The sequence below is a fragment of the Mastomys coucha genome, unplaced genomic scaffold (assembly GCF_008632895.1).
Source record: "Mastomys coucha isolate ucsf_1 unplaced genomic scaffold, UCSF_Mcou_1 pScaffold12, whole genome shotgun sequence".
NCBI classification, from domain to species: Eukaryota; Metazoa; Chordata; class Mammalia; order Rodentia; family Muridae; genus Mastomys; species Mastomys coucha.
Window position 1 is genome coordinate 82731055 of NW_022196894.1, and position 19651 is coordinate 82750705.

The following is a 19651-nucleotide window of genomic DNA, read 5'->3' on the forward strand; positions in this document are numbered from 1 at the left end:
GAGGCTATGCAATGCTCAGAAAAAGGGACCTGTCATGTTTGCCCTGTAAAAGACCCAACAAGCAGCTGAAAGAAGCAGATACAGATATTTACACCCAACCAATGGACAGAAGCTGGTGACCCCTGTGGTTGAATTAAGGAAAAGCTGGAAGAAGCCAAGAAGGAGGAGGAAGACCCTGTAGGAGGACCAGGAGTTTCAATTAACCTGGACCCCCAAGATCTCTCAGATACTGGTACACTAACCAGCCAGCATACACCAGCTGATATGAGGCCCCCAACACATATATAGCAGAGGACTGCCAGATCTGAGTTCAGTCAGAGTAGATGCACCTAACCATCAAGAATCAGGAGGCCCCAGAGAGTGGAGAGGTTTGGTTGGGTGGGGGTGGTGACATCCTCATGGAGATGAGGTATGGGATGTGAAACAATCAGAAGGTAGATCAGGAGGGGGTTAAAATATGGAGTGTAAAAAATATGAAATAAAATTAAAAGAAAAACATGGAGATGGGGAAGAGAGAAGGAGAGGAGGGGAAGAAGAAAGGAGGGAAGGGTGGTGGATGGTATTAAGAAGTGTCAAGGAATAAATAGTGTTTTAATGAATGTGGAAAGAAACCTCACCGCAGAGGACTTTGTCGTATCTGGCCCAATGTCTCAATGCCTCAGGGTAGAGCAGAGTATGTGTAACAATAACTAAAAAAAAAAGCAGTCACAAAGTGCAACAATCCAAGACACCAATAGTGCCTTGTTCTTTGCATCCTGAACAACTAGCATAGGATTTTTAAACCACAGCATCCATTTCTTACACGAAGACTGAAGTGAAATCAGGCAGCATGCCTGAGAAATTTAGAATTATCTGCTCAGGAAAGCAAAAGTGAAAAGCAGATATTCAGAAGCAGAATCAAGATAAAGATGTCAGTGGCACCCTATGACTGCTCTGGATCCAAACCACAGCACAGGCAGTACTCTTTTAGAAGAATCAGTTTTAAGTCCTGCAGATTTTAACAACTTCTCTCAGTATGCAAAAGGAAATTAGTAAAGCTATGTATAATCAAAGTCAATCAATCTTCTGTTTGGAAAAAGATGTTAGATATTAGATATTTCTGATAACAGTTAAAATACCATTAAACAAATAACTATACATCTCACAATCTAATTAAGAGTTAATTAAAAATAAAAATCTTTTCTTTTAATTCTTCTCTTCAAATCATGCTCACAAATACAACCTTGTACACACATGCATATATACACATATGTACACACACACACACACACACATACGCACACACCTTTTTTTCTTCCTTTTCCAAATTTGCTATTTCTCATCTTATTTCTGTTCACTTTTGTTCTCAGCATGATCTACCTAGAAACTCTGTTGCCAGGAGACCACTGCTGAGGAGCATCTAATGCTGGCTTCAACAAGGAGTCACAGAAATTACTGGTTTGTTCCTGAGCACATACAGTATTTTTAAAAGAGATAATAAAATATTTGTCTGGATATTAGTGATTCAGGCAATCATACATATTAAGGGAGAAAGAATATTTAAAGATCTTCATTGCATCTGAGAGAGAGAGAGAGAGAGAGAGAGAGAGAGAGAGAGAGAGAGAGAGAGAGAGAGAGAGAATAGGTAAAAATAAAATCTCCATCTTACTTATGGAAGAACCATCCTGTTCCTTGTTTCTTTTTTTTAATTTTTATTTACTTATTTATTTATTTTTATACTCCATAATTTATTCCATCCCCTGGTTGCTCCACATCTCATACCTCCTCCCCACTCCTATGTCTTCATGTGGATGTTCCCACTCCCCACCCCTTTTGACCTCTAAACTCCCTGGGGCCTCCAGTCTCTTGAGGGTTAGGTACATCATCTATGAATGAACACAGACCTGGAAGTCCTCTACTGTAAGAGTGTTGGAGGCCTCATACTGTCTACAGAACTCAAAAAGGTCAACAAGCTGAAGTGCCCAAGTGAGGACACCTCAGTTCCACTTGGGTGAGAGAAGAAAGCTATCACAAGTGGGGAGGGAGGAAGGGACCTAGGAGGGAAAGTAGCCAGAGGGGGAAGTGGCGTGGGGAGGGGAATCTGATCTGGTATAGGGTGAGGGAAAAGGACTGAAGCCCTGAGGGCCAGCAGAAAGAATGAAAACAGGCAATCTCAGGAAATAGGAGGTTGGGGGTCCCTCCAGAATGCAGATCTGGGAGGTGCGAGACTCTCAGGACTCAAAGGGAGGGATCTTAGATGTAATGCCTGACAGTAGGGAGAGGGAACTTATAGAGCCCAGATCCAGGAAGACAGGACATCAAATGAGGAATGGGGTTGCCATCCCAGTTACATCTCTGACCCATAATTGTTCCTGTCTGAAAGAAATACAAGGATGGAAATGGATAGGAGCTGGAGAAAAAGAAGGTACAGGACAGGCCCAAAGTGGGATCCAGTTCAAGGGGATGTCCCAAGGCCTGCCATTATTACTGAGGCCATGGAGCACTCACAAAAAGGACCTATCAGGACTGCCCCCTGAAAGACCCAACAAGCAGCTGAAAGAGTCAGATGCAGATATTTGCACCCAACCAATGGACAGAAGCAGCTGATCCCTCTTGTTGAATTATGGAAGGGTGAAAGAAGCTGAGGAGAAGAGGAACACTGTAGGAGGACCAGCAGTCTCAAGTAATCTGGACCCCCAAGATCTCTCAAACACTGGACCACCAAACAGACAGCATACACCAGCTGATATGAGGCCCCCAACACACATAGTATTCCTTGTTTCTTACTTATTCTGATTTTTCACATGACTCTGCAGGTCTCTACTTTCTCTGGTTCTGCTCTGGCCTTTATGCATTGCCAATCTCTTCAGCACAAAGGAATTTTAAAACATCCAATTCCATGAAATGGAACAAGAGGAGCCATGGGTAGGGAGAATGATAAAGGATGAAAAATGTAATTGTAAGAATGGCACATCAACATAGCTTCCTAGAATTTCGTATCGGAGTAGATTCCAAGAATGCAGGCCACACACATGTTGTCCAGGTAACTGAGTGTTATGAGAAATGCAGTGGAAACTAACCTGTAATCTAGAAACTTTATCTGAATAAAAACAACTCAGTAATGAAATCATAGGGAAAACAAGCCCCTCTTTTCTAAAGTTTAATATTTTATGTATTAATTTAATAGTTTGCTATATTTATTTTGATTCTGTATAACAGATTTTCATATAGTGTTCATAGTTGTCAATGTACAGTGAAATATTCAAAACTAATATTTACTGCAAAAACTATATTCACATGCTAAAAAAAAATAAGTTATAGCCACATGATGCAAATGAAGATAAGCTTCAGCTTAAGAATTCAGAGATGCTGGGATGCTTCTCTGATGCTTCCCAGGGAGCTAATGAGGACGCTTTGATAACCTCAGTTCTGCATCGCGTCATAGTTCAACCAGGAGCTGGCTGTGCAGCCTCACCAACTGCCACAGCAGTTTCTCTGAATGTAAGAAAAAGGCACGGTCTTAACATTTTTCACTTACAAGGATATTACGAGAATTAAATGAGGGTATGTGTGCAAACAGCATGCCCGAAGCATCACAAATGCTTGATATACATTAGCTATGATCATTAGCATTATCTTTTGGTTAATTAAGCTGATAGGATCATGAGCTTCTGAGACAGTTTATTCAGGCAACCATGGGGCCTAGCTACTCAAGAACTTCTGCTAAGAAGATGAAAGAAAGTTACTGTCTACATAACATTATCTAAGGAGGACTTTTCCTCCTCGAGAATGTAGGTCAATAAAGAAACATAACTTGACAACAATGTTTCTAACACTTTTTTTTATAGGTATTAGGGAGGAATGACACAAGACCACATTAAGAAACTATTCTTGGAGTTGGGTGAAATCAAGGTTCTCCCCCTTCTAAACTGTCCCTATGTTGTTTATTAATATGATCAAGCTATAATCATCTTGATATTAACATTAATTGCCATTATTCGCCAACTGCTCTTAATGGTGCCTAAATATGTAAACATGCTACTTGATGGATTTTTGGTATGTGCTTATGAAACTGTTATCACGACCTTCAGTTCACTGACGCTTCCTCCCAAAGGGGTATCATTTCAGCTGATGACTTCAGAATTTACATTCTGTCTTTTATAAAAGTACATTTATGTATTTGAGTACTCTGAAGCTTCTGTTTCCATCATTGGTTAACTTTTAGTCCTCATCTGTTAATTTTACTTTATTAACTCTCTCCCAGATCACCTTGGTTCTCTGTTGAAGTCATTCTTTTTCTAGTTTTCCTACATGATGATATTCTTTGACAAATAGGGACTTTCTCTAAACTTTTAATCTCTAAGTTTTGGTGTCACCACAGTTTTTTGATTCATAAACTCTATGAATACGATTTTTTAACCATATTATGCAGTCTAAACCAACTTGTGCAAAGGCTTAGTAAGGATTCAGAGAAAATAGATTCTGAGACAACATAAATGCAATCTGTATGGATTGCTACATCCTCAAACTCAGCCTGCCTAATGAAGGTCTGGTTCCAGTTTGGTTGTACAAACTCATCAAGCAACGTGCTTAGCATTTTTGGTAGGACGCTGCAATCCATATCAAGGCGTTACCCTGGAGATCTGACCCACATACTCAAGTGTGATTTCTTTTCCATTCTGGAAAGAAAAATAGCCTTAATTAAAAAGTTGCATGGACTCCTGTTGAGTTCATATCCAATGTAAGTGGATGCCCACTTGGTAAATGACCGTGGCCCCTCAATGACCATTTGCTCACATTTGTTTGGTAAATAAAGACAGCTTTCTTGTTAATAAAAGTAGATCAAGGTTTACAGCTGATCACAGAGAAATATTCCTTGTCACAGAATAGTATGACTAGAGCTTAGAATTATTTCTATTCACTGCAGGAAGGGATAAAGAATGCTCTAAAATTACAGTTTGGAAAAAGTGACAGTGGCTCTGCAAGTGCTCAACCCACAAGTTTGCAGCAATCTCCACTTGAGTATGCTCGAGGGTTCTCTTCACTTTCATCTTTTAGATTCACACTCAATCTTGACACATGAGGCATATGTCTCAATTCCTTACATTACCAGCCATGTGAAAACAGACGACTCATGCACCACTCTAAAAGCATGCTTCGCAGTAGCCAACCTTATGCTGACTGAAGAGAAGCTTCAAGTTGATGAGGCAAAACCCAGCTTTGTCCCAGCCCAGAACATATGTTACCCTGTAATAAGGAACACAGAACTAAATATAAATACCAAACAATGTTGCGTTGCTGAAGTTAGGCATCTTTATGTCACTGCTTGATTATTGCTTCTGGGATAGTTCCCTTAGATGAGTCATTCCTTACACGAATTTCATAATTGAGGGGCTAATTTTTTCAACTATTTTGTCCTTTATAGTCAAAGAATCAAATACAGAATAAAATGAGGTCAATTATAGAGAAATTTCACAGCAAGCCAATGAGAATTTCAAAGATAAATTATGCATGAGCATGACAATGCCAGACAAATAAACAACTAAGATCACCAACAAAACCTTACTTTATAAAAGAGCAAGTTTGATATTAAAACTCTATACAGTTTCTAAGTTATCCAATACACTACAATAAATGCCCATATTTTTTATGGGAGTATGTGAGAGCACAATATTCTTTTCTGTCTCTTGAGCATCATTGTTTGTGTGGTGAGATGCATGTATCACATTCTCTTAGAAACATCAGTGGGGCAATACCCATCAGGGGGTGCAGCTCTGTATTTAGAGTTCAACAGTGATTGAGCATCTACTATTTGCCTTTGCTTCAGCGGTTTGAGATTCAAGAGTTGTCTTGTGGTACTGATGTAGGCAAGTTCAATGTCACCTCTGATGTGAAGCATCCTGAAGGTGAGGCCAGGGGAAACTCCATGAACCTTTGATATATAAATAGAAGCTGAAAGTAATAGGACGTTGTGAGCAAGACATGGTGTGGAAATCCTCCACTGGAGGGCAGGATTTTTGTAAGGTCAAAGATGTGTGAAATATCTTATGAGATTTGGGAAATAAACTGTATTATATAGCTGTGGCAGCCTGTGCAGTCTAGAGGTGGTAACAGATGCAGCTAAACATGCAGTCAGGAATTTGATCATGAGGGACTCTTTCAGCCCAACAAAGGGATTATGTAAGGAAGGCATAAGCCAATCAGATTTTGGAATACACTATATTCAATGAGATGAGAATGCCAGGGAAGCTTACAGGGGCATATCTACAATTCATGTGTCACCAAACAAAAACTAAGTCTGAAGCTTTATTAAGTTGTAAGAAAGGAGATTGGAGAGAAATGGTGGAGAAAAAGCTTTTTAGTAATATCGGAGGCTCCTGGCTGTGGAAGTCTAGAGAATTATCTGCACTGCGAAAAATAATGCAATGGTCATAAATTCCACAGTTCTTAGAGTATTCATCTAGAAATGTCACAGTAAACCATGAGATCAATACACCTCTGTCATGACTTGGGACACACCACGGAATTGCTTTGCATGCTATCAGATAATATTTTCTGATGATCATTTTTGTTTCTGAAAGATAGGTAAAGATTTTTCCAAAGTTCTCTTTGACAGTTGTTTGGTAAATATTTCAAATCAGGGAACTGCAACTGAGAGTATAGGGGACTTTGAAGCCTGGACAACTCCTGTAGTTGCACACAGCAAACTAACTAATAGCATTAGTTCAGCTAGAATTACTTCTGAGTCAAGTGTCACAGGATTGGTGATGGTAGCATTGCATTGACATAGTAAGTAATGCAAGTCACTGTTGAGTGTCATAAATACAGTTTTTAAAAAGGTTGTTTTTGTGGTTTTGTGGGGTTTTGTGTATGTTTACTTCATATTTCATTTGTTTGTTTGTTTTTAAATGAGAACAAAAATGAACATAATGTTGAGTGAGTAGGGAGGGGAGGAAGATCTGGGAGGGCTTGGGGGAGGGGAAAACATGGTCAAAATATATTGCATGAAAATTTTTCCAATAAAAATATGCTATTGAGGGGAATCTAAATCCAATTAAGTTACTGCATTGCACTTTATTTTTTAATAGGATTACAATTTTATTTAAAACAAGGACTGAATTTCCCATAGTTGCTCAACAGCCCTTCTGTGATGGGCTTCCCTCTTACTTCTCCGACGTTAACACATGTGTATAATGTAAACACATAATCAGATCAAGATAACTGGTTTGGCCATCTCCTCGAACATTTATTACTTCTCTGTGTTAAGAACTCCAAGTCTGGGACAGGCAGTGGTGGTGCATGCCTTTAATCCCTGCACTTGGGAGGCAGAGGCAGGCGGATTTCTGAGTTTGAGGCTAACCTGGTCTACAGAGTGAGTTCCAGGACAGCCAGGGCCACACAGAGAAACCCTGTCCCGAAAAAAAAAAGTCCAAGAACTCCAAGTCCACTTTATATGCCATTTGGAAGTACACAATGTTTTAGTGTCAACCAACCATTGTTGTCCTACTATGCTGCACAATAATGTAAGTTCCTTTCTTCTTCAGCATTATACCCCTGATCCAACCACACTCTTTCTATATCCCTTCCCTGACATCTTTCCCATATATTTAATACCCTACTTTCTGCATCTGAGAGATGAAGTTATAAGCCTCCACATGTGAGAACCTGTAGCACTTGTCTGTCTTGTGCCTGATTGATTTTAGTTACCATGTCCTCTGCTTTCATCCAGATTGTTGTAAATGACAGATATTTATTCTTTTTCCTGGCTGAATAATATTCATTGTTGTGTATATATCATATTTCCTGTACCCATTCTTCCATTCCTAAAAGCCCAGCTTGATTCCATATGCTGTCAATTGTGAGTTATATACTTATTTTATTACCTTTAGAAAGCAACTTTGGAGGACATTTCTGAATCAAATCAAAATCATGTTTGTCAGGCTTTTGGGAGGACTTCTATACTGTCTTCTGTAATTGCTACACTAGTGTATATGCCCAGAAATCCTATTTGAGAATTTCCCTTCCCCATAGCCTTACCAGCACTTGCTTGCTTGTTTGCTATGTCTTTGATCACAGGCACTTTAACATGGACAAAACAATAATATGTATCATAGCTTAGGTCTGCATTATGGTGGTGTTCTTAAGTTGCAGTGTGGCACGATGCTGACAGCTGAGGAGGAGGAGGAGGATGTACTAGGGCTGAGGACAAGACCTGGATAAGCCAACATCTACTCATATGGGAGAGCAAACAAACAAAACAACAACAACAGAGAGAGAGAGAGAGAGAGAGACAGAGAGAGACAGAGAGAGAGAGAGAGAGAGAGAGAGAGAGAGAGAGAGAGAGAGAGAGAGAGATGACATATGCCCTATTTACACCAAGGAGGTTGCAAAGGGAAAATACTGTTTACTTTGTAAACAAAGGACTGGGAGACCCTAAAATGTTTGTTGTCCAAGCACAAGGAACTGAATCCCAATCCCTAGAATCAATGTAAATAAAGCTGCACACTGCAACATGAGCCCATAACCCCAGTTGTGGAAGCAGAAGTGGGCATATTCCTGAAGCTCACTGGCCATCCAGAGCTCAGTGTATGAACTTCCAGCTTAGTGAGGGGCTTTTCCTCAAACACTAAAGGTGCAGAGTAATAAAGGAAGAATATTCATCATAGACCTTGGACCTCCAAACCCACATATGTACTTACACAAGCATGTGCATGTGGATCCTATGTGCATGCTGGTAAATAGAGTTTCCAAATGTAGGCTGACACTCAAATGGTAGTACATGAACAATGGTGCTTAATACATGGGAGATATCTGTTCTGATAATATAAAACAAATTGAATTTTCATTAGGACACTAGGGAATGTTACCATGTCCGGATCTGACAATTCCTTCAGTACTGACATAAGTACCTGTTTATGAATTGACATTAGATTACTTTATATTTATGGATCCATTGTTTATATCCATATTATATATAATGTTTATATTTATTTTATATCTATATGAGGAAGATTAATTAAATAATGTAAAGGCCCAAGTTTATAGACCACCAGAGGATTCCTCTCTACATTGCTTCTGACCCTCAGTGTACTCAATACTGGAAGTCTGTGTGGGAGCTCTGCAGTTGGGATCCCCGTCCTGGTCAGGCTGGTACATCATAGAATCAATGGCTCATAATTCATGACTGTTTAGCGCAAGGTGTGATGATGATCAAATACTATTTGAAAAGCCTTACTAGGTTGTATTGAAAAAATATAGCCAAATCTTCTTAATGGTGTTACTTTTTATAGATTTGGATGATTAATGAGTACATTTCTTAAGTAAATTAATTTAAGCCTTTTGTCAGTCTCCTCAAGGCAGTTGACAATGATAAAAGTTTAATATTAATAGCAGCAGTAATGATATCCAATCTTCCAGGTTTCTATATTTGGTAAGGAATTATAAAGAGCACAAAAGAAGTCTCTTGGGTATATTCAATTAAAGATACAAAAATATGTGTATGAATGGGATCTGTTCCAATTACTTACAAAGTGGCCTCTCTGTTCACTGTGGTAGGCCATTTTCTCACATAGAAGACAGTGCATGCTATCAGTGTGCATCTGCATTTAGCAGCAAGTATTTCATATAGTGAGCCGAGAGTTTGCTCTGTGGAAACTCCCCCTGTCACTGGACTAAAAGACGTTCTTGCAGCAAGTGGCTGTATTGTACACATGAGCCAGTAGGAATATTTTCAAAGTCACTCAAAGGCCACAGACAGGGAGCATAAACTATTCAAAATCATAAACTAGCAGTATTAGGCTAATCAATACACAGGATACAGATGAGAACTTTCTAACTAAATCTTGTCATGAAATTTCCTGTTGTCTTGTTGATCTCTGTAACTCAGCTGTGTTGCTCAAAGAGGATGGACTCAGTCAGGCCAGACATCAATAGACACCGTCAGACAGGCTCTGGCAGTCAGACAGGCACATAGATAAAGCGATAAGGCCATTTACAGGTTTGCTGCACTAGTGCTTTGAAACATGCCAAGTGCTGGCCTTTCAAGCAAAGTGACAGAGCCCCATGCAGTGTGCTTTGCAGCTGTATATAGCGCCATGATACAATGGCTTGTTTTGCAAAGTGGCTGCCTCTTTGTTTTAAGTTACTGAAAGCATATACTACTGTCTTCACTCAAGAATATGATCTACTACTCCCCACCCCCATGCAAAGGATTATAACCTTGAGAAAAATAGTTGCTTTTCTTCTTTTATTCTCTTTAGAATGCTTCTACCATCTTCTACAATAAAAAAAAAAACAATATTCAGCCAGATGGCTACAGTGGCAAGTTGAGTGCACATTGTAAAGAGTGTTTGGAATAAAACAATTAGTAGCTATGTAAAAATAGAGAGTCCAAACCTCCTCCTCACCCCAGCATGCCACATCACACACCATATATACCACACACATACACACATCATAATATATGCCACATCACACACCGCATATACCACACACATACACACATCATAATATATGCCACATCACACTCCGTATATACTATACACATAAACACATTATAACATACTCCATACATACCATACATACACACCATACATACCACATATACACACACCATACCATACACACATGCCCCATACCCACACACACTTCGTTCAGACATACATCTTATGCATACATCCTATACACACAGAACATGCTATAAATCCACACCTCATACACCACACACACACACACACACACACACACACACACACACACACACACTATACACCTCACACCCATTCTGCTTGACTAATGAGTGCAGCTGAACTTGTTTCCTTTCTTATTTCTCACTTTTTCTGCTCCTCTTCCAACTTCGGTTGTACCATTTACCTTGAACGTGTATCAGAACTCACCAAAGTACAGCCCAAGGGCTAGAATTTTAATTAACCGGCTGCCTGTTTTTGAATGTCCGCCTAGCTATCAAGATATTTCACATTGTTAAGTAGTCATGGTAATTCAATTCACAATAATATTTTGTCAAATTAAATTTTAGTGTCCCTAAATAAATTTGGGGGATGAATTTTATCCTCTACTCATGGAATGATCGTGACATCTTTGGAGCAAGAAGGCCAGGGCTGAATAATTGCACCCTAGAGTACACAAACTTCACAGCCCAAATGGTCTGCTATTTGGCCACAAAACACATAGAGTTGTCAAGCTCCAGTGTGTATAATTAATGCCCCTGAAGTTGGCAGTGTGTGTCTGCATACCACAGTCCTCCCATCAAACATCTGTTATCCTAAGTGATGTTTTTGTCACTCAAGCATTCTTGGTTTTCTAGAATCTGGACTAGTGTTAGAATCTCTTTATTAACATCTCCACTCCCTCCTTATTCCTCCCTTGGTACCACTTTATCAGCTCTGTCTGTATTCATGTTACTCTGCTCTTTACCTACTGATATTTAACACTGACAATCAGGCTCAAATATCACTTTCATTGTGGCAGATCAGAAATGTGTCAAGCTAATGTGAGGTTTCTGCTTCAAGGAATTCGTGTGGTTCTTTGAACTTCCCCAACACACTTTCTATACCCTGTCTTGCATGGCCATTAGGTATGCATTCAACTCCTATCTACTAGTTGATAATATAACCCTTAAGTTTTAAGATTGTACTTGGTCATCTTTGTACTTTAATGGTGTTTCAGATATGTGCAGTCCCTATACAGTTTCCATTGCCTGTGGTTGGGTCTAGGCTTCAAGCCAACCCTTGGTGAGCTCACAATTCCATCTTTCAGTTGAAGGTCCCAAGGAATTCCAATGGCATTGTAAAAGACACATTAGTAGTGTAATTGAGCAAACTGGGTTCCATAAGAAACAGATGAGTTTGGAAAGTCATGAGCCCAGATATGAATCCAGCAGATAGCACATTGAAGACCACTTAGACTCTAAAACAGAAGATCATATCACAAATTAGAGAGAAACCACTATAGAAACTTATTTGAATGGAACCCTAAACACAGGGGATTCCTTAAATTATTCTTTCTTTTTTATGCATATAAGTCAGAGCCTGGAGATTAGAGAAACTGGTGAAGAAAGAAATTTGTGACTAGGTAGAGGTGAATATGAGGAACACAGAGGACAGAAGCAAGCAAAGTGTAGAGAAGGACCAAGTGGGAAGAATTGGCTTGAGCACTAACTACTTATCAGAGCCCATGATAAGACTTAGATTTTCTCATGGCACATGTGCAGTAACTATACAAGAAAACTGATGTCATCCGTTCTATAGATGAAAAAATACAGGTTAGCAGAGGTGAAGTAATTGGAAGAACTAGTAAAGGCAGGTATACATGAACCTGAATCTGGAATTAGCTTTTCACTATAATACTATATACTTCATCGATAAATGCTACTAAATGAATAGGATAGTAAAGGCTTGCAAGAATCCTACATGGAGTACCTGATAATGTTACTCCATTCCCCACCAAATTTTCTTAACTTTTTCTTTGTTAGATAGCTTACACCCTTTCTATAGCTGGCCCATGAAGGTTACAACCCACGTGTTGTCTGTCATATGTCCCACAAAACACAGGGAGTAATTTTAAAAAATTATTAGAGCTAAGTATGATCCCAATAAACCAATGCAGAAAGGTCATGAACTCAGGGCAAACCTAGGATAGAAAAGGAGACCTAATTTGAATAAGCAAAGAATCAATACATAAAACAGAATAAAAGAACATAATTAGTGCTTGGAGAACTGATTTAGATCTCTGGCCATCAACAATTGGACAAAGTATTCACACTGACTTCCAAGGCTTCTGCCATTTTGTTCATTCACCTTAGGGTCTTCTCAGTCAGTCACTGACATTATACCCCCTCTTACTGAAAGTCGTATGTTCACTCCTATCTCTGAACTCAAAGATAATCTTTCTTCCTTCACCAACTATGTTCTAATATATGGTGCTATACTTGATCTAAAATAGTACTCGTGTACATGCTAAAATCTTCAAGAAGCATCCTATAAACTACCAATAATTTTGACTCATTTCTTAAATCTCACACAAGTGTATTATAGTGTCATTTATACAAAACCAGTGGTTTCAAAAGTGCTAGGTACTTCCAATAACGAAGAACGAAAATATAGCTTTCTTAGACCCTGCAGTGTTTTTAATGAAATACCCCACACAGTCTTGGGTATTTGAATAGTTGGATCCGAATTGGTAGCTCTGCTTGGGGAGGTTTAGGAGGTGTGGGTTTGCTGGAGGAAGAATGTCAGTAGGGATGAGCTGTGAGGTTTAGAAGTCACATGTCATTCCCAGTTTGCTCTCTGCTTCCTGCTTGTGGTTGAATATATAAGCTCTCAGCTTGCTGCTCCAGCTGCCACGCCCCTTTGCCTCAGTAACGATAAACACCGAATCAACCTTTCCTTTTAATAGAGGCTTTGTTCCTCATGTCTTTTCATAGTGACGGAAAAGTAACTAAGACAGGCCCCTTCATGTTTCCAATTCTTTCCTTCAGAAGTTTACTTTGGAAGAAATTCAAGTGGGATCCCGAAGTGGCTGTTCTCATATCACCCCTCCTTCTGACACCATTACTTCCAATTAACTCTAGTCTCTCTTCCCTCTACAATTTTGTGGAATGAAGTAATTCTAAGAGATGGGAGAAGTTGGCATGACTGAGTTTGTGCCTCTCTCTCCCTCCTTTCTCTTCCTTCTTTTCTGCCTTTCTTCTAAATGATGCAGGATCTCACTGTGTAGCTTTGAATGACCGGCTTGTTTTAACCACCAGCGTGCAGAGATCTTGAGAAGATTGGAGGCAAGCAAGCACTTCTCCCTGCCAGTCCTATGTAAAGCGTCACCGGTAAGCAACCTCATTTTCAGGCTTTAACAAAACTCTACTCTGATTTGCATCCTAGGTTCATGGATGCTGCCAAGAAGTTCTATTCAAATCCCCGTATAATTTCTTCTACTGCATAATTTACATTGCTGCAAACAGTCTGGGAGCTTGAAAGGCAGTTTTAACTAAAGGGCAAGCCATATTGAGGATGTTTTAAACTGCATTAAAAGAGATTTTCCTTCTCGCTTGATAAATATTAATGTCCTTATTAATAGGTGACAAATGAGAACTAGCTTATAAAAAATTATCTTCATTTTTATTGTGTACAGAATATTTACCACTACTGCAATTAAACATTTGAACATCCTTCTAAAAGTTACATCTCAGAAAACCATGATGTCAGGATATCAAGCTCAAATAGTATGCCAGGTATTATGTTCTTTAGTTTTGATAGGTTTTACAGAGTAAAATCAATTTTTAATTATCTGCCTAACTAGGTAATAGTATCTTTTTGTATTGTACATGGTAATGTTCAAAGTCGCTTATCTTACCCACTAGAGTCTGTTCTACATTTGAGGCAATATTTGCTTCTAAACATTTTCTTTTACTTAATATTAAAATCATGTACAAGCTAAAAATTAATGAAGGGGTCCTAGAAAATAATAGAAATAAGGTCTATCCAGGATTAAGAATTTACTAGGATAATCTATCCAATTATAACTTTGACTATTATCAAGCTTAAAAAAATAATGGCCCCTCAATAAAGTGAATTACTGTGGAAGAAAAACAACCTTATGCTAGGAATGTCCAATTCTATTCCTTCCACAATCTGTTTTTCACTTTTTGTGTTATTATATACAGCTTTAATATGGTATTACTTCTAATCTTTCAAGTACCCTGTCAGATAAACTTAATTATTTCTCTGTGTTTTGCGAGTGAAAGAAAATTGCAGAAGAAAACTTAGTCATTCATCTAGATATATTTAATTCATATAAAAATGTTATTGTATTAAAAAAACTGAGTCATGGGAAATCAGACATGTGTTTAAATGCTTTTAGAAAGGACAGAAGGGTCCTAAGGTTTGAGATAACCTAGACAGACCATTCTTTATTGAACCTGTAGGAAACACCAACTGACTTTCTCATAAGCACAGCAGGGATTTCTTGGGGACTTAAGCATTAGCTTGGGACCTGCAGGTGTGTTATTGTTGTTCTCATGGGTCAAGAGGGCTGGGCTCCTCCATCAGTGGATCTCAGCTTACATTGATTGACAAGTTCTAGCCACCCTAAGAAGGTTGCAGCTTTGTAAAGTAAGGATTGATTTCACAGAGGGGTGGGGTCACTCCTGAACCTGTGGGAAGGCAATAGACATTTTCATAGTATGATACATCTTGATCTATTTCAAATAATGTTCAGTGTAGAGACCTCTCTGCCTTGATGGTAGGATGATTAAAAACAGGAACAACAAAAAGCAGGTGCAGGCTGTGAAAGTCATCTTCATCAGAGAAGATTCAGACACAGCTAGTGATCATATAGCATAAAAACCCTTGTAAGGAGACAATATGGAGGCTAGTCCGAAATGAGCTGGCAATTTAACAGAACTTGAAAGGTAAAAAAGTTTTTTCCAGACATACAATGAAATCAAAAGTGTTCTGAGCACAACGACCAACAGATGTAAAAACAGGTAGGGTGAGCTTGGCAGAATACAGGTTTCCTGACTACATGGTCCTCCATAGGCCATCCAATCACATTTTTGCTGCTATCACCCTCATTCTATTTTCTGTTTGCATACATTTTCATGCTCAGCATCTCTACTTGTAAATGTCACTTTTATTTCCTCAGACAAAGGGATTTGATGAGAGCCATTCCTAAGCTATGTGAATGTATGTCTTGGACTGAACCCTGAGTACTTCTTTGTATGGTCTAACTATCCCTAGGCCTAGGCCTGGAAGCTTCTATGATGTGTACAACTTAATCTTTGATGAATGATTCAGTCCAGCTTCTCTCTGATTCTGACTAAATTCCTCTACTTGGCCACATACTAATTCTGGCAATATGTTCTAATCATCTGGCTCTCTTTGTTCTGTCCTCACTTGTGTGTAAATTACTCTTTCTACAATATATCTCTGTAAAACTGTTTCAGTAAAACCACCACACACCCAGACCCTCATAGACCCGCATGTATACACACAGACACACAGACACATACACACACATACACAAAAACACACATACACAACATTCCTCTCCACAACACTTTTAAGTATGTAGCTTCTCTTTCTTGTGCTATTTATCATGTGAGTTGGGTATATCCTGTCTCCAAGTCATTCTGTCAAACCTTTCTCTGTTTCATCACGTTGTCTGCCCTTCAGTTAGATGTCACTTTCAAAAACGGCTGTCTCCTTCTACAAACTAAACTTACCGCCATTGTTAGGGATTCAAGGTGTGTACTAAGGGGGTTTCTTCAGCTACATCAGACTGTAATCCAGAGTGTGATTGCATTTTGGCTGAATCATACAGACCTAGAATGTCTTTTGATGTGATCCCTTGCCAGAGCAGCCATGCTGCTGTTTAACATTCCTCTACATCTACCCTTCTTCCTCTGTCTTCCTTCAGCTCTTTTTCCTCACAGCAGGGAGAGCTGGCTATGCAATGAATTCCCTCTTTTCCTGGAACAGAAGAGTGTCTAACAGGGTGCTGCTCAATTCAGTAGCCACTAAACACATGTGGCTATGAAAAATTTAGTGAAATCAGAAATTCATTCTCTTTGTTGCACTAGCAACATTTCCAGTTCTCAAGAGTCACATGCAGTTATGACACTGGAGCTGATAGAAATAGAATTTTCATCACTGCACAGGGGCCTGGCATGTGGCAGACAGATAACACATACTTCTATGCCCCTACAATTCACATAACTAACTCTCAATGTGATGATATTTTGGGTGGGCCTGAGGGAAGAAACTAGAGAAAGATGAAACCATGTGACTAGTGCTCAACATATGAAACTTGTGTCCTTATAAAAAGAGAAGCAAGATCAAGGTCTTTTTTGTCTGCTAAGTGACAAGGCCACAATGATAAAAGATGCGTCTCTACAAGCCAGAAACATGGCCTTCATCATGAACTCAATAGCCAGCCCCTTAGCTATGCTATACTGTACCATAGATTCTATGCTGGTGAGAAACGCATGCTGACTGGTTGCTTGCTACAATAGCCTGGGTGATGAAGACAAGACAACAATTTTGTACAATATACATTGCTTTGTTTTGACTAGAGAGAACCATCCTTTTGTTAGCCACACTGGATGAGTTTACTAAGATCGACACTTTTCCCACAGTTAGGAAAATACAGAGAGCTCCATGGTGGTTATCAGAAAGGAGGACAGGAGAAGTCTATTTAGTTCCTTCATAAACAAAGCAAGTGAGAAAAAAAGGAACTACTTGGCCCCTCTAACAATGTTTAAGAGTAGAGAAGACTAATGTCCAATTCTCTAAATTGAAACTAGGATTATTCTCACATAAGGACAAAGGAAAAGGAGAATTTTGTAATTTGATTGTTGTATGAGTGAGATTTAGTAAAATAGCTGGGCATTATATAATTTATATTAAAAGTCTATTTTAAGGTTTAGAGTTGACATTTAAGACAAAAACATGTACCTACTTACCCATTCCTTTTACAGGTTACAGAGTGCTTAGTTTTCTTATGCTTAAATGTTTTGTCCACTGAAGCATAACTATAAAGTATTGACTCTCAGCTGGAATTACAAACTCGTTACTGTTTCATCGATCCCAACAATTCCAAACAGCCCACCCTGAGCGTTTGGGCCACGCCAGTCAAAGTCGATGTTGTGGAAAGGAAAAAATATGTTTGACTGGTACACATAGGAAATCCTAATCCTCTTTCCTCCGCAAGAAATTCTACTAGACAGTCTAAAATAAACTATCTTGCAGTGGAGAAATGAAGGCTTAAGTGGGCTTTAGCCAATTCAATGGAGCTGTGATGCCTGGAAACTGCTGGTGCTCCACCATCATCATCATTATCACTGGCAGACAGCAGCTCAGCGCTCTCTCTCTCTCTCTCTCTCTCTCTCTGTCTGTCTGTCTGTGTGTGTGTGTGTGTGTGGTGTATGTGTGTATGCTTACATGTGCTTACATGTGTGTTCATGTGTGCTCACATGCATGTTGAGGCCAGAGTTTATCATCAGGTAGCTTCCTCAATTACTCTCTATCTTTTTTGTTGTTTTTGGTGGTGGTTTTTTTTCCCAAGGCAGGGTCTTCTATTGAATCCAGAACTTGCCAATTTCCTCTAGTCTCCCTAGACAGCTTTCTCTGGGCAACCCACATATTCCTCTGACTGCTGGGACTACAGGCATGCTAGCTGGCGATCTAAACACAGTACTCATGCTTGTGTGACAAGCACATTATCAACAACACTATTCCCTAAGTCCCTTCATGTAACTCTTTTCTTTTTAAAATATGAGGAATTTAATATTTTGCTTCATCAAACAAAGATCACTTAAAGAATCGTGTACCTACCATGTGGAATGAATTGGCCTGATATGTTCTCACTTTGCCTCAAGAATTTATTTGCTTTCTTCCTTTCTTCTATTTTCCTTTCAAGTTAAACCCTATTATAAATTTGGTTTTAGCCGGGCCATATTATTCTTATAAAGACCCATATCCATCAGTAACAGTGTTCTCTTACCAAATTTTATCTGTGAATATTTCAATGACTTAGTTAACTGTTTTCTTCTTTTAGCATATTGTCCAATAATCTACAATTTATCTGTATTTTCAAATGGATGATCTTTTTTGAGTTTATTGAAATATCTACCTGCCAATGCTCCAATGAACACCTTTAAACTTGAATTCATCCTGTATCAAAAGTTTCTTTTTATATTTCTATTAATCATGTCAACAAAAGCAGTTTTTCGAGCACTAAGTAGTTGTATTTTAACTGCCCTATCATACAGGGCGTACCACGGGGTTGGACTGTATACCACTTTCTAACTACTATTTAAATTTCTGTGTTTTTTGAACTTTACAAATGCCCAGGAACTCTTTAAAAATATATAAATTTTCTATTTGTTTTACAGCATTTTTAAGTAAAATTTTTGCTCATACCCTAATTTTTTAAATGCTTAATATTTATCTAAATACGTATATTTTAATGTCTGAGATATCCCCTAACATCTGTCAAGACCCATTGGGCCATTAGTTATTTCTCTTTAAAATTGTGTCAACTTTTGCTTTATTTTAGTCTAAGACAATGTTTCTAGTTGCATGGAGGTAGGATTGTGTCTTTACAAGAATAACTTTACTGTTGGGTAGTAATTTTTTTCCCATAGTTAATAATCATATCATAAAATAGTGTTTCTGCCTTCAATTTTACTTCATAATGGTTTTATTGTTGTTGCTTGCTTTGAGATGTTTTTCCAACCTTAATTTTGATTACTATTTGCATGATATGTCTCTTGCAACAATTTTATAGCATTTTTTTTCTTTCATCATAAAAAATTTAATAGTTAAACAGAACCTATCTTAGGTGACTCTAAACGTCTAATGTGTGTTAATTTGTTTATTTTTCTTGTAATTATGACAAAATTATCCTATGCATTCGTGTGTGTGTGTGTGTGTGTGTGTGTGTGTGTGTGTGTGTATACAGAGATATTTGCTATTATTGAGCAGTGCAGTTTCTTAATTAAAATGTGATTATTATTGTTTGTATATGGGCTATTTAAGGAATTTACAACAGCATATTCAGTGGAAGCTTCTCTGCTTCTTAATAGATTCTTTTGTAAATTAAAGGTGTGATTAGCTCTGTGACCTCCCTGGGCCACTGTAATCAGTACTCACATTTAAAT

General features: G+C 38.5%; 1 protein-coding gene and 1 long non-coding RNA gene across 2 annotated transcripts in view; one reads left to right on the forward strand and one right to left on the reverse strand.

Annotated features, from left to right (window-relative positions):
• Positions 1-19651, reverse strand: part of Cyyr1 (cysteine and tyrosine rich 1) — a 94520-nt gene that overhangs the window by 34666 nt on the left and 40203 nt on the right. The window lies entirely within an intron of this gene.
• The window catches only part of LOC116086089, a 79028-nt gene continuing 72907 nt past the window's right edge, over positions 13531-19651 (forward strand). Inside the window, exon 1 of the long non-coding RNA XR_004116818.1 lies at positions 13531-13816. This is a non-coding gene — a long non-coding RNA (uncharacterized LOC116086089). The remainder of the gene's footprint in view (positions 13817-19651) is intronic.